General features: G+C 41.4%; 1 protein-coding gene across 1 annotated transcript in view; it reads right to left on the bottom strand.

The window, feature by feature from the left end:
• LBHD2 (LBH domain containing 2) overlaps positions 1-13,271 on the bottom strand; it is a 41,946-nt gene extending 28,675 nt beyond the window's left edge. Inside the window, exon 1 of the mRNA XM_063290367.1 lies at positions 13,072-13,271. The gene's annotated coding sequence lies outside the window, so the exon portion shown is untranslated. The remainder of the gene's footprint in view (positions 1-13,071) is intronic.
• Between the last annotated feature and the right edge of the window lie 1,367 nt (positions 13,272-14,638).

Genomic DNA, 14,638 nt, shown 5'->3' with positions numbered 1-14,638 from the left:
ATCACTAAACTGGGAAAGTAGACATTAAAGAGACATATGTGATTCAAGAGAAGCAAGTATAAAAATATTTATTTATTTAAATAATTTATATAGCCACCCATCTCACATACATAACTCTGGGCGGCTCACTCAATTAAAATAACAAAACAAATAAACAAATACAAATAAACAAACCAAACAAAACTATTAAAAACCAATCAAAAACTATACTGGTACTCCTTGCTGGAATTTCCATCACTAAGCGAATTGGTCGTTAGGTGAAACATCACATGACCATACCACTTATCGATGGCAATTCTGGTAGTCCTGGTTGTGGTTGTTAGGTGAGGATCTCATGCTTCTCTTGCCCTGCCCTGCCAGCATTGGGAAGGCCTCACGCAGTGTTGGGGAGGCCTTGTGAAGGCCTGGTGCTGCCTCACAAAGGGCCAGCAGCTGCCTCGGCCAGATGTGCCTCATCAGCAGCAGGAGAAAGAAGACAGTGAAGGTCAGCTAGGGGTGGCAGGGGTAGGCAGTGACAGCGGAGTGCAGGGAGCCACAAGGGCAGAGGTGGGGGGGGAGATAGGTGGGGGAGTAGAAGCACATGCTGCAGTCATAAGTGTGGGCAGGCTACCAAGTGCCTGAATTTTGATCACGTTACCATGGGGGTGCTGCAATAGCTGTAACTTAGAGGATTGTCTGTAACTACTGATTGTCCAGCACCATCGTAACTTTGAATGGTTGCTGAACAAATGGTCATTAAGTGAGGACTACCTGTAAAACATAATCTGCGGGAAAGTGCAATCCACACATTATAGTCAGTACAACCATTTAGCAGGCTCCACACCACCACCAGTTGCCCAGGCACAATGGCAAAACCATGTCTCCAGAGACTTCCAAAAAACCAGTAGGGTTGGGGCCAGTCTAACCTCAGGGGGGTGGATAATGTTCCAATGGACGAGTGCCATAGCAGAAAAGCCTCCTCCTGGGTCCTGTCAGATGACAGTCCTTAATAGATGGGACCCATAATAAGTCTCTTCTGCTGGACATGATGGGATAGGCAGATGTAACCAGGGAGGGGCAGTCCCTCAAATAACCTGGCCCCATGCCATGTAGGGCTCTATCAGCAGTACCTTGAACTGAACTCAGAAGCAGACTGGCACCAATGCAGCTCATGGAGCAGAGATCTAACGTGCACTGATCAAGGAATGCATATAATTGCCTGGACCACTGCATTTTGCACCAGTTGCAGCTTCTAGATGCTCTTCAAGGGTAGCCCCAAGTACAGTGCATTACAGTAGTCCATGCAGGAGGTGACCAAAGCATGAGTGACTGAGAGTAGAGCCTCTCAATAGAGGAATGGGTGCAACAGGCACACAACCTGAAGTTGTGCAAAGGCCCTCCTAGCCACAACTGCTCTCTGCTTCTCGAGCAGGAGCTGTGAGTCCAAAAGGACCCTCAGGTTGTACACAGGGTCTTTTTTGTGTCATTGCCACCGCATCCATCACCAAAGATGATAAGTTCCCAGAACCTAAAGGCATCCAAACCCAAAGCCACTCAGTCTTGCTATGGTTGAGTTGAAGCCTATTGGGGAGGGAAAAAAAGCCCTGCCTTCACAGATAAACAAATGGGGTCTAATCTAATTGTGATCTGGTTAAGTGCTGAATTAGGAGTGGGAAAACCTGAGTTCTAGTGCTGCTTCAGGCATAGAAGTCAGCTGGATAACTTTGGGCCAGTCACTCTCTCTCAACCCTAGGAAGAACGAAATGGCAAACCACTTCTGAAAATCTTACCAAGAAACTTAAAAAGACTTGTCCATATAGCTGCCAGGAGTCAAGATTGACTTGAAGGTAAAAAACCCAAAACAAAACAAAACCCGGTGATGATAGATCAAGAGCTAATCACAGTGGTTTTATTAGTGGTCCTTTATCATTCTCTGGTTGTTTTTACTGTATTTTACTGTGATTTAGCCACTGTGAGTTGTGAAGACTTGGTGATATTCAAATGAATGAATGAATGAATGAATGAAGTGGTTGGCTCAGTAAAAATGGTAATCCAATCTGCAGCTACTGAAGAAAAAGGCAAAAATTAAATTAAGAATTAGGAAATCAATAAAAAATAATGTTAACAATATTATATCCTTAGATAAATATATCCAGGAAGCAATCACACTTGGAAGACTGTGTACTGTTCTATTGACTGCATATTAAAGAGGATATTGTAGATAAAACTGGAAAGGTACAGTAAATGATGACCGAAATAATCAAAGGACTGGAACAACTCTCTTGTCAGAAAATATTAGAAACTTTGGGGGCTTTTTACCTTTAAACAAGGCAATTAATGGAATATGTGATAGAGGTATATAAAATATGCTGCATATGGAAAAAGTTGGCAAGAAACAGTTTTTCTAGTTCTCTCACGATGTTAAAAACCTAGGGCCAGCTAATGAATTTGAATGGGGAAAGTCTGGATGGAAAAAAGAAGTATTGAATTGGCTACCATAAGATGTAGTTGGCCACTAACCTGAAATACTTTAAAAGGGGATTGGAGACATCCATGAAGGATGTGATACATCTTATAAGTGGTTTGAATGTTTGTGTGAAAAACTCTTGTGTTCCACCAATTGAGATGTGAGGGTGTTTTTTCCTCTTTCCAGAAATTAATCTTGCAGAACAGAAAGTAGTTTCAGGTATTCCATATGCTATATCTGTTCCTGTTCACATCATGTCTCAAACTGTGTGAACTATTTTCAGAAAAAAGCAAACTTCCCTTGGAATGTCTAAACTGGCACATTCCAGGGAACATGGGAGTTTGCACTTCATTTTCACTTCCTACAATAGCATCGGCTACACATTACCTCCATTATTACAAGTAGCCTCCCTCTCTTTATCAATTAGTGAGAAATGCAGGTAAGAAGGCACTATTGCATTCATTTCATAATTTGGGGCTTCCCATGAGCAGCAAAATGCATTTGGTAGGCCTGATCCAATAGAGCTCTGCTGCTATTCTCATGCTCATAAACCGGCTAGACTAGCTGGGTCAATTTAAGGGGCTGAAAAAGCCCTGTCTGAAAAGACAGCTCATTGACTATGCTGCTTTCCTTACTAAAAGTCATTCTGCATTTGGGTCAAGTCAGTATATATCACGCCACACTCACACAGGGAGCTCTCACAGCATTTATTTACTTCACATCATGGTGACAGTATTGATATACAGTACGTGTAATTTGAAATGCAATTCAGTATTGAGAAACATTTTGAGAAACCTGACAAATAAATGCCCAAAGTGGAATGACATGTTTAGCACTGACAAAAAGAAAACTGAATATGAGGAGTAGCATCACTTCACCTATAACATGTGGTGAGGGAGACCGGTGGATTATGGCGCAATCCATTGAAATGAATGGCACATTTCTCACTCAATGCAATTAACTGTGAATTGCATTCCCAGAATTAGAGCCAATGGTCTCCCTAAATTCACAAAAGGCTTTGTGTTCCGGTAGATTTTTGCCAGCACAATGGGGAGGAGGGTTATTTTCACCAATTCCCCCTTCCTCCTGCAGTAGCCCATGTCATCTTCCTGTGAACAGATTCCAGATATGTACATGTCTGGGAAATCAGCAAAATACACTCCCCTTCTGGTTCAACAGATGGAAGCTTCTTGCTGGATCAAAGTGCCTTTCATCAGCAGAGGGACCCTACTGGATACAACCCATAGGTACAATTTTAATATTCACTCTCTGATCTGTAGGGTTTACTTCAAAGTATGTGTATTTCAGATTGTAGAATTAGCATCATTAACAGGGTTTAGGGAGGTGATTTGTTACAACTGCTATCTTAAAAGAAGAAATCTAAAATCCTACCAAGCAGAAATTAAAACTGAGTTTCTAGAGCAATTAAGAATTGCCACACTCTGAAACCATAGGAAGTGCAATGCAGCACATATAGAGCAGGGAAAGGAAGGAACTATTACAGAAAGAAAATATGCAAACACTTCATTTTTATTTTAAGAAAGTAAGAAAGAGAGCACAAACTGTCATTAAAAGTTTGCAACTTAATACACAGTACTAAAGATAGGGCTGAAACATATCCTGCTCTTTGTTTGGCCTGGGGAATGGTGGAAAAATCCTGGAGTAAGGCAAGAAACGTTGCTGTTAACTATAGGAATGGTCTTTCGTTTTTACTTAAGAGGAAATGCAGAAGCCCTGATGTTCATTAGGGCCACAGAACATAAGGGATGTTTAATTGTTTCCTCCCTAGGGCCACCCCATGCCCTTTAAAAATCAGCATCCCATATGACAATCAGTGGGAATAATGAAGCCCTCATTTATGTGTCACCTCATTATGGAAAATGCTCAGAATAATTTTTATTCCAGCTGATTGTCCATTACTTTTCCAGATTAAAAATTATGTTGTTAGCCCATGTTAAATATGGCAAGCCACATTCAACTGTATTTGCTTAAGAGCCTTGCATGGATACAGCCCCAATAGTCTGAGGTCTACTGAATAACACAGAACTAAGACTCTATGCAAAGGAGCCTCACTAGTTGCTAAGGCAACAGGACAAAGTTTTTTTCTATCATTTAGGGTAATGGCACTGAGGTTCACATCTTCCACAGAAATTACAGTAACAGGATTTTAATCTTGATTTCTCTTGATTTATTTAAAGAATTTGTGTACTACCTTTCATTATACATACAGTATTTTTAAAAATTCATCTTATCTATATATTGTCAGCATCAGGACTCATGGTAATTTACAATAAAAGCATAAAAATACAGGGAAAAAGATGATAAAACCACAATAAAAGATAAAACCATCTGTGACCCTTATTTCATATCCTGAGGTAAGGTCCAGTACAATAGCCTAGGTAAGAAATACAACAATCTGTCTAAATTACTAAAAAGGTAAAGTTCTGAAACAAGATCAAATCTGTACAGGAAAAATCAATCTACAGTGTTTAAAAACTGAAAATATCTTAGCTTCCTTGCTCAAAAGCCACTTTATCCTTGACAGAGGCAGAGATAGCTGGAGAAAACAATGTGTGTGAGACTTTAAAAACCAGGCAGTTTTTGATGTTGCAGTCAGGTCTCCTGGAGGTAGGTGGATTCCAAGCTGTGTAGAACTTTAAAAGTCAGAAGAAGGCAACACAAATTGGGTCTTTAAAAGTTGCAATCCTATGGCCTGTTATTTAAACCTAAGTCCCACTTATCTCCTTCAGGTTAGGGTTTTTACTACAAGTATCTGTTTGGAAATCAGACTTACTGGGTTGCTGATTGTCCTGCTTACTAATTCTTCTGACAATTGTTTTTACACATCTCAATTTCACTGCAAGAAAACAGCTAATTGGAAATATATATAAATCAATTAGCACATGCAAATTAGTATGCCCTGGAATCTTTTCTTTCTCCTCTAGAAAGAAAGATAACTCATAGCTTTAGAGAAATTGCCTGCATGACCTCAGACAAATCCCTATTGTACGGCACAGAGTTTGACCCAGCATCCTCAAATCCAAAGCTAAGTTTGGAACGACAGACTATGGGAGGGCTTTCAACAGGAAGGAGCAAAAGGTGAGAAATTTTGATAAGATGCAATGAGACAAAATTGGCATATTGGTTAACTTCTAATTCCCTCATTCAAGACATCATTGTGCCAATTTCCTAAAGGTCTGAACGTAAAAGGGAATCTGGAGAAAGAACATAAGGGAAGCACTGGACAGATCATGAGAAGGCATTTCATATATACTGTAGGTTACAGAATAAATAACTGCTGAGGTAGAGGTAGAGACAAGTTATAGGGCTGTTTTTCATTTTCAGGGATTCTTGCTATATATTTACTTCAGAGTCAAAGGCAATATGCCTTTGAATACAAGTAGCTAAGGAACTTGGACGACTGCATTGTGTTCATGACCTTGCCATTAACTTCCCATAGACAGCAGCTTGGCTATTGTTGGAAAAATGCAGCATTACTCACATTCACATGGGGCTGCATTACTTTAAGTGTGATGTGTGTTATGTACTCACTATCTCCTCCTCTTTCTCAGACACACACTACTTTTCTTCCAGGAGAAGCAGAATGGCTAACTGCAATAAATTAAGAAAACAATTATATTTAAAAAGTTAAAATAGCTAAAACAAAGATTAAAACACCCCAAATCCATTACAGACTAAGCCAATTAAAAAGTATGAAGGAAGGTCAGATTTTTATTTTTACATTTAAAAATAATGAGTTTAGAAACGGGGATTTCTGTCCTAACAGTGAGAATCACACTGAGACGAGGAGTAGTTCTCTAGTGTTTATTACTGCTACATAAACAGAATCCTAACAAACTGAATAAGCATGGGAAAAACCCAGACATATAAACCCCAAAAGCTAACCGGGCCTGATCTGTGTCTCTTTGAATGGCTGCTTAATTCCTCAGTACTACGCATGTGTTTTCCACCCTGGATGGGAGCCCCTTCCTGCTCGCCATCATTACTCATGACAATTTCAGTCAGTAAAGGAATGGTTAATGAAAAGGCTCATTCCTCTGTGGCTCTAGAGGGAGGGGCACTCAAAAGTTCTTACTGTGAGTCAGGCAGATTCATATTTGAGTAGGTGGCACATTAGGTATTCCGATCTCAAGTGTTAAATCATAATCTGTACTTTGAATTGTGCACAAACCAAATTAATATCATGCTGGAATAAGAACAGCGCTCTGTTCTTCTAACACTAGTCAGTACCTTAGCAATTGCTGTTTGGATCAATTGCAGCTTCTGAAGAGTCTTCAAGGACAGCTCCATATAGAGTATTCCAGAAAAATAACTCAAACGTTACAAGGGGTTTGGGTCACCGTGGCTAGGTCAGCATATGTTAGAATGAGTGTTTCTTCTCAGCTAGAGAAAAACATGTCATGCTACTTTTGCATCTTTAGCAAAAATAATAACAAAAGTTTTGTTTCATGCTGAGCCTAAAGTCGTAGTCTTCCTATGTTGGTGAAATGGTTTGAACTGAAAATTGATCTAAAGTTATCCAACAAGCCTGATCTCTCTAAAGCAGTGTTTCTCAACCTTGGTGACTTTCAGATGTGTGGACTTCAACTCCCAGAATTCTTCAGCCAACCATGCTGGCTGGGGAATTCTAGGAGTAGAAGTCCACACATCTGAAAGTCACCAAGGTTGAGAAACACTGCTCTAAAGGATTCTAAGAAGATCTATACTTTGGCCTGGTTCAAAGATAACAGGAATCTACCGTTTCCTATCCTATGAACATCCCCTCATATTTAGTGCACAAGGAAAGGAAATAATGTTTGCTTGTTTGTGAACCCAGTGGTTTATTTCGCTTACGGTAGTTTAATAAACTGCAGAGACAAAGCCAGGTTTATTAACTATAGGAACTACTGTATTCAACCTGCCTCTGATGACCACCTAGCCATGGAACTCAACAATAATATGTGCTGAATCTGCCATGCACTTTAAAAAAAGTTTTAAATTAATTGTAACATCCAGATGAGAATAGCTAGAATAAAGAGAGCTATGCGTGTGTTATAATTCTGTGGAGAGCAAAACAAAAACAGAGAAGCTTTTCAGTGGACACAAAATCCTACTTCCATTAACACACATATACCCAAAACATGTTTTTTAATCCTGTGTGGCTGAAAAGTGTTTGGACAATGCCTGGGTAAGCCAAAGAGCCTGTTAAAAAAAAGATTTGTAGTAATCAGATATGAGTTTTCAGGGCTGTGAACAGCTCCTTGCTGTGAAGTATACAAAATAGTAAAAAAGTAAAATAAATTATGCCAAGTATCTGAAGCCAAAGTAATTACTGTTCTTCCAGGGAGGGAGGGAAAGAGCGCTAGAATTGTGCAGGCTTCAAAATGATTTAAATGATTCACCTCTCTCCATAATACAATTCTTAAAGCAGCTGCCTCTTTTTTTTCAGGTTCATGTGGAAGTTGGGGGGAAAAAATCTGCTTTAGTGAGAGGTGTTGTGCTCCTGTAAGGTCTGAAATCATCCTGATCATCCAAATTGTCCTGCACTTAGTCCTACTAACTGCACAGAGTTTTGAAAATGTTCTCTTGGATGTGTCTTCCTACACTGAAATTATGGATCAACCTAATTAGCGACAGTATGCTGTAGCAGTTAAGATGTTGGACTTAGGATCAGGGAGTCTCAGGTTAAAGTCCATCCTCAGCCACTGAAACTTATATTATGACCATAGGCCAATTACTTTTTCCCAACCCAATCTATCCCAGAGGGTTGTTGTGTAGGAAAAAAAGTTGGATGAGAAAGTGCTATATATGATGCCTTGAGCTCCTGGAAGAAAGCAGGATATAAATTTAATAAGTAAATATCACCAAACAAATATTACTCCCAGTTAAAATAAGGACAGATCCGAAACTCATTTCATAGATATATGTACTGTCAGGTTTGTAGCGTAATTCCCAGTCTCTCCAAATAAGGATCTCAAGCAAAAAGACTTTAGTGCAATACTGTGTGTCAGAATAGTCACTGCTGGATTAAACAAGACAGAAGTCTATAATCATATAAACTATGGCCAACTCATATAAATTCAGCTTCTTAAGTTTATGTAAAAAGTAAAATGTTGAATGTACCAATTCCTTTAGATTGCTCGTTGTATATATAAGGAGGAAGATGGGAGAGCCAAATCCTCAACTACCAGTTTGGCAGCTTAACCTACTTGAGGCCATTTGTCTGGGATGCTATGAGGATTCTTGCACTGGGCAGGGGACTGGGCTAGAAGGCTCCCAACGTCCCTTCCAACCCTATAATTCCATAAAATTTTCTAAGCTATAATATTGATTTCTAAATCTTTATAATGCCTTTTTTTCTTTTTCAAGGATGGGGAAAATCAGTTATCAATAGGTTGTGTTGTGTTGTGTGCCACTTTTCCTTCCCTCTCACCGTTTAGCCTTTCCCTTAGCACTAAATGGATTGCCCACCACCAAGCTTGTCTGGGTTATACGTGGGTGGGCAAAGCACAAACATCCTTGCTCCTTCTCTTGAATACTTCTTCTCCCAAGGCACTACAATAAAAAAACTCTGTTATTTCAATCCCTGGCTTCTGTCAAACAGCTACTCTTCAATGGTAACAAATTAAAAAGAATAAATCAGTCCCATGAGGAATGGAGACCTACAGTAAGGACCCTCCAAATCCTAAGTGTAATAGTCACTAAATGGTAAGGTAGAGGACAGTGAAAAGAATGTATATATTACACACAAATCTGTTTCAGTGATAGGAGTTTGCATTTGAAAGGTCTCAAATTCAATCACCAGCATTTCTAGTGAGGTCAAGGAAGCTGCTAAACTAACTGGACCTGTGGTCTGAATATGGTATCTTCCTATAAATCACAGCATTATCATTTAAATCATATCTTTATCATTTGAAACTCTGTTATCTTAAAAAAAAAAAGAACTGTGATTTTGTTCAGAAGAAATTTATGTTCTTACACTGTTTCAAATATCTAAAAACAGTGGGACAAAAAGATATAACTTAGCCAGCATGGCTCACTGATACCACCTACAGCTGTATGAAAAAGGAATCATCTGCCTCCAGTCTAAGAAACAAAAAATAGAACCTGGATGTCAGCAGGGGAAAAAACTTACTTTTTAAACCTGCAACCCTAGGTTTGTGACCACAAAAGGAAATGCTAGCTTTTTTTCCCCAAGAGGAAGATACAAAAATACACTCATTGTGAACATTCTCATGGTGCTTTTGGTGGCAATCAATCTCCAAGGTTCACAGGAAAATGTTTACACCTTAAACTCAATATGTATGTTCTGCCAGTTTTGCAGGGCACAGTGGATTAATTATTTCTATAAATGTAAATGTAGGTGTGACATTTGCCAACCTGATGGGAAAATGTAAAAAAAAAAAGTAGCTTTTTCACACCAGCAAGTTAACTGCAAAGGACAAAGAAAATACTGCTGTGCTGAAGTTAGATATATGACATCTCTGAAGAACTGAAAAAAGGTAGAAAGGTATTAATAGGTATGGGTAATTCTCCTAGTGCAGAAAATTAGCCCAAACCTTTTGTTATTCCAAGTTATCTCTAATGTTACTCTCATTTGGGAGTGGGAAAAAGGTGTGCCACCCATTATATGTACATAGTATGTGGAAGCAAAGGAGGAAAATGGGGTGTAAAATATACGTGCACTTATGTACAGATGTTTTTCAATGTCACACACTTTCAAGAGGATGAAATATTCATAACAACACTGCACAAGCTAGTCAACATACACCCATTGCCACAGCTATAATGGACAGCAGTTCACTCAACCTTTTTCTTAGAGGGGCAAGAATCTTGCACCAGAAGTTGTTCAGAAAAGCAAGGATATTAAAGACGCTCCATGGGCTTTCTGGGGAAGCTACCTGAATACAAAGGAAGACAAAGCAGAATACTCAGGAAAAATAAAGAAATGGGTGTTTCAAATCTCTAGCTTTCAAAAGTATTCAGAAGTTCTCTTTTAAATCCTACTGTGGCACTGAATTCTTATGAATATGGAATTATTTGTATCTTACCAAGGGTAGTTAATGCCAATCTTTTTGCTCAATATATTTCTGCCTTTGTGGCACTTCTTCAACTTATTATTGGCTATATAGTCTAAAGAATATGACAGGTGTAATTTGCATCCTTTGTTCTTTCATATATTGTGAATATAGAACTTAAAAGCACACTTTACAAGCAATCATTACATGGAGAGATGCACACCCACTCTTTTTGTTTTCACAAGGCTAAAAGACAGGTGGATGTCTTTTATTCACAAGTACCAGTACTAAGCAATGTCTCCAGGCAGATGAGGCTAGAATATATTTAACTCCTACAGTTTCCTGACTTCCACTCTAACTATTCCAACAAGTAAAATGCTGGTTCTAAACCTTGAAGATGTAAAATTAAGATCAGCAAAATCACATTTCATATTTAAAAGTATGCATCCATATCACATTTGCACAGAATGTTACAGCAAAGTTCTAGTTTACTCCTGACCAGCAAGTTTGCTGATACAAATGGGAGTCGCTACAGTAACCAGGGTGAAAAGCATTAGCAAGTCCAGAATTCTAGCCTGTATCTTCTCTAGAAATGATAGTTTATAGTTTGTTATGGATTCTGGCTTATGAAAGAAACAACAATTCAGGATCTGAGGTCAAATATAATATTTAGCTTTGCCTTTTATTTCAACAGCTTCCACATGGGTTCATATCCTTTTTTTGTTTGTTTTGGAAGTGCATAAACATAACCGCCCAGTACAGATGTAAAGTAAAGCTATACTGTATTAGCTGTAGGTGGGGTTGTTTCTATGCTTGTACAAACTGGAAGAAAAGGAATAGCGTGCAGGAGCTGGGACATTTTTTGAATTCTTAAGTTAGACTTTGTTCATCTGAATATGGCCATTAAATATGTTCATCCATTGGGGAGGGTTATATACAGTGTATATAACCCCCCTCCCCCCAAACCCCCCCCCTATTTGCATGTGTTTGTGTCAGAACTGGCTGGCAATCATTTTTGGGTATACAATCATTAGTAGAACTAGGTCTGCAACTGCATAATGTGTGAAAGGATTTTGTAGGCAAATCATTTTGAGTTTTGACCCTCTTCTATCAAAAGGGGATAGTAGTTTTCTGACTGGGCTCCAAAGTTGGGACATATGAAATAAAAACTAATGATAGGTAATTCATCTATACAATAGATGAAATATGAACAATGGCAAAATATAGACATGCAATTATTTTACAGACATTCATATGAACAGCTTCTGCTTTTTTTCTTTATTTAAGTTAGATCAGTGTATTACCATATGCTTTGTGTAAGAGAACCTATATCCTGCTTTCTTCCTCTTTTTCCCCACAATGGCTTCTGTCACACTTGCTTCAGCTTCCTTGCCTCCCAGTGCAATCCAATGCACATCTATTGTACTTAGAAACTGACCCACTAAGTTCAGTTTCGTTTATTGCCCTGTAAGCAATATAGAATGGAGCTCTGGTTTCTGACTGAAAAGGTAACATGCTAGTAGATTTATTGCATCATCATCATCATCATCATCCACTTTAACTTTGCTAAACCTTCACTTCCACACTGTTTCATAATAAGATAAATTAGCACCAGAGCAGAAAACCGTTTGCTTAACCAGAGGAAGGAACCTAGTGCTTTAATTTCAGGAAAAAATAAGCTACTGGGAGAAATGAAATAACCAGATCCTAAAGTTCTGATTTGACTCCAGAAAGGAAATCCCTGCCCTCTTAAACGGGGAGAGCTGGCCATAAAGGAGACTCAGCCCACAAACCGAGGCTCTTCTTTCTGCCCTCCGCTGTTAATTAACCTGGCTCAGGACTCTGCCCCCACCCACCTTTCTGCCACCAATCTGTGCGCGCCCGCCCAATGTTGCTCCTTGGGCTAAAACGTTTCAGGCCAGGAACTCCCCTGCACCTGCCTTTTTCTTCCTTTCCATCAAGCTACGAATCAAACGGGGTCCCACTGGAGTTGACAGCCCCTCGGCTGCTCTCTTTTCTTCCCGCGCTTGGCGGTTCCCCGCCTTCGACCATCGGGGAGAGAGAGAGAGAGAGTTGTAAAGCGCCGAGCCGGAGAGGTTTCGGTCTCTCGCCAGCCCTCCGCTGGAGCAGCTGCATAAGAAAAGACCCTGCCCCTGTGGAGGCTGGAGGCAGGGTATCTCCTTGACCTGCGGAGGCCAGATGCAGGGGCCCGCTCGTGCCACCACGTCCTGCTGCCTCTGAGGGACCCAGAGATACTCTTGAGCCGACAGGCACCGCTTCTTTCCGGTGTCTCAGCTCTGCCCCCTCAAGACCGCCGCCTCTGCCTCCGTGCCTGGTCCCATCCTTTGGCTGCCCCTTCCCGCCGGACGCTCGCTCGACCATTGCCCGCGCTTCCTTCGCTGCTCCACTTCCCGGCGCCCGAACGCGGTGGACCTCCCTCCCCTCCTCCGGCTGGCTGTTAGGCATTCCTGGCCCCCCTTCCTTCGGACGCCTCGTCGATGGGTCCTTTATCCGACCGGCTCTCGTGCCGCAGTCCGGTCCCCTTGCCCTCAGATTCGAGGGAAACGCGAGTTACCCGGCGAATGCGGACGGCGCCTCCGTGCTTACCTGCTGGCTCCGCAAGCCGCGGCGGCGCTTCTTCCCTGTCCGCTGAGTCTGGGCGCGCTGGCTACGGACTCGAGGGGCGACCCAGGCAGGCACGGGGCGCTCGGGTGCCCAGGCACGGAGCCGCGCCGCTCGCAAAGGGAGCCTGAGCAGCAGCGGCACCGCGCGTCAGGCAGGGGTTGCCACTGGCATCACCGCTCCTGCTGCTGCCGCCACTGTCCCTCGTTGACATGCAAAGCAGCTCGGCGACTTCCAGGAAAGGGGAGCGGAGGAGGAGGGAATGCAGCGGCGGGGAGAGGGAGAGGCGAGGAGGTAGCAGATCCCTTCCCGCGTTGAATTGGGAGCGGATCCCAGGGGACGGCGAGCCTTCCCTTGGGAGCTCAGGTTCCAGGCTCCCCTTGATTCTGTTAGCTTGCCTCTGGGGGTTTTCCCCCTTGGGGGTGCTTTAAATTTTGACCCGCGGTTTGGGAGGTGGGTGGGGCTTGCCGAGTTTCGAAACTCCACAGCCGCGCCTACGAGGACTCTCTTCTGCTGGATGTCTCGAGAAGGTGGAGTGATCTGCTCTGGCTTGGAGGAAAGCATCCCTTTACTCAAGCTCCATTCCTGGGGACATTTTTTGGCGACTATATACAAGTGGTTTGCCATTGCTTCTTCTGGGTTGTCTTTTGACTACTCATTTCAGCATAGAAGTCTAGGATTTCCTGGTGGCTTTCGCACAGGGTCTTCTAAGATCAGCCCCAGTCAGCTAGATGATACCACTTGCTGCTGATGTGATCTGGAGGCGATTCTACAGTATTTAACTCTCAAATCCATAGACCAGTATTTGTCAACCTTGGCCACAAGAAGGTGTGTGGACTTCAACTCCCAGAATGCCCCAGCCAGAAGACAGACCTTCCCAAACACATCCCATATAAGTTGAGGGCCAAAAGACACATCTTTTCTTGGACATGTATGATAGCCACACAATCCCAAGAATATAGATATTGTGTCAACAACATAACCATGTCTATTCCCAAGTAATCAACTCCTGATGCAAAGCGTCGTTTTAGCTCTGGATTTGAAGTTCTGCACATCCCTGCGTTTCTGTATTGTTACCATTAAGTCTATATTGATGATGATGATGGTGATGGTGATGATGTCAGTGTCAACTCTTAGCAATCACTTAGATAGCTTGTGGTCCATGATAGATGTGGTCAGTATAGTCATTAGGAACTGAGTTCAACTCGAAGGAAACTTTACTTCATGATTATACAAGCTATGACCAGCCTGCTTCTTGCAGAAGCTAAAATTCCTCCATAAAACCCACAATTATTTCTTTTTCTGTTGTTATTCCATTGCATCTGGCAGTTGATCTGAACTCCATCGGAACCTGGAGGATCGACTTCTAGAGATATCCATTTTAACAAAGTTGAATCCCTCTTTTAAAGTAATAGTCCTTTATAATTCCGGTAGATTAAAATGGGCAATCACAGTTAACATATTTGCCTTCTCATAAATAACTACAGTCAGCATTAGTTCACACATCTCACTAAGCAACAGGCTGTTTGTTTATTGCAAGCCACAATTGGCT

Source organism: Candoia aspera, chromosome 1 (assembly GCF_035149785.1).
Source record: "Candoia aspera isolate rCanAsp1 chromosome 1, rCanAsp1.hap2, whole genome shotgun sequence".
Taxonomy (NCBI): Eukaryota; Metazoa; Chordata; class Lepidosauria; order Squamata; family Boidae; genus Candoia; species Candoia aspera.
The sequence above is the reverse complement of the archived record's forward strand: the minus strand, read 5'-3'. Positions and strand labels throughout refer to the sequence as shown.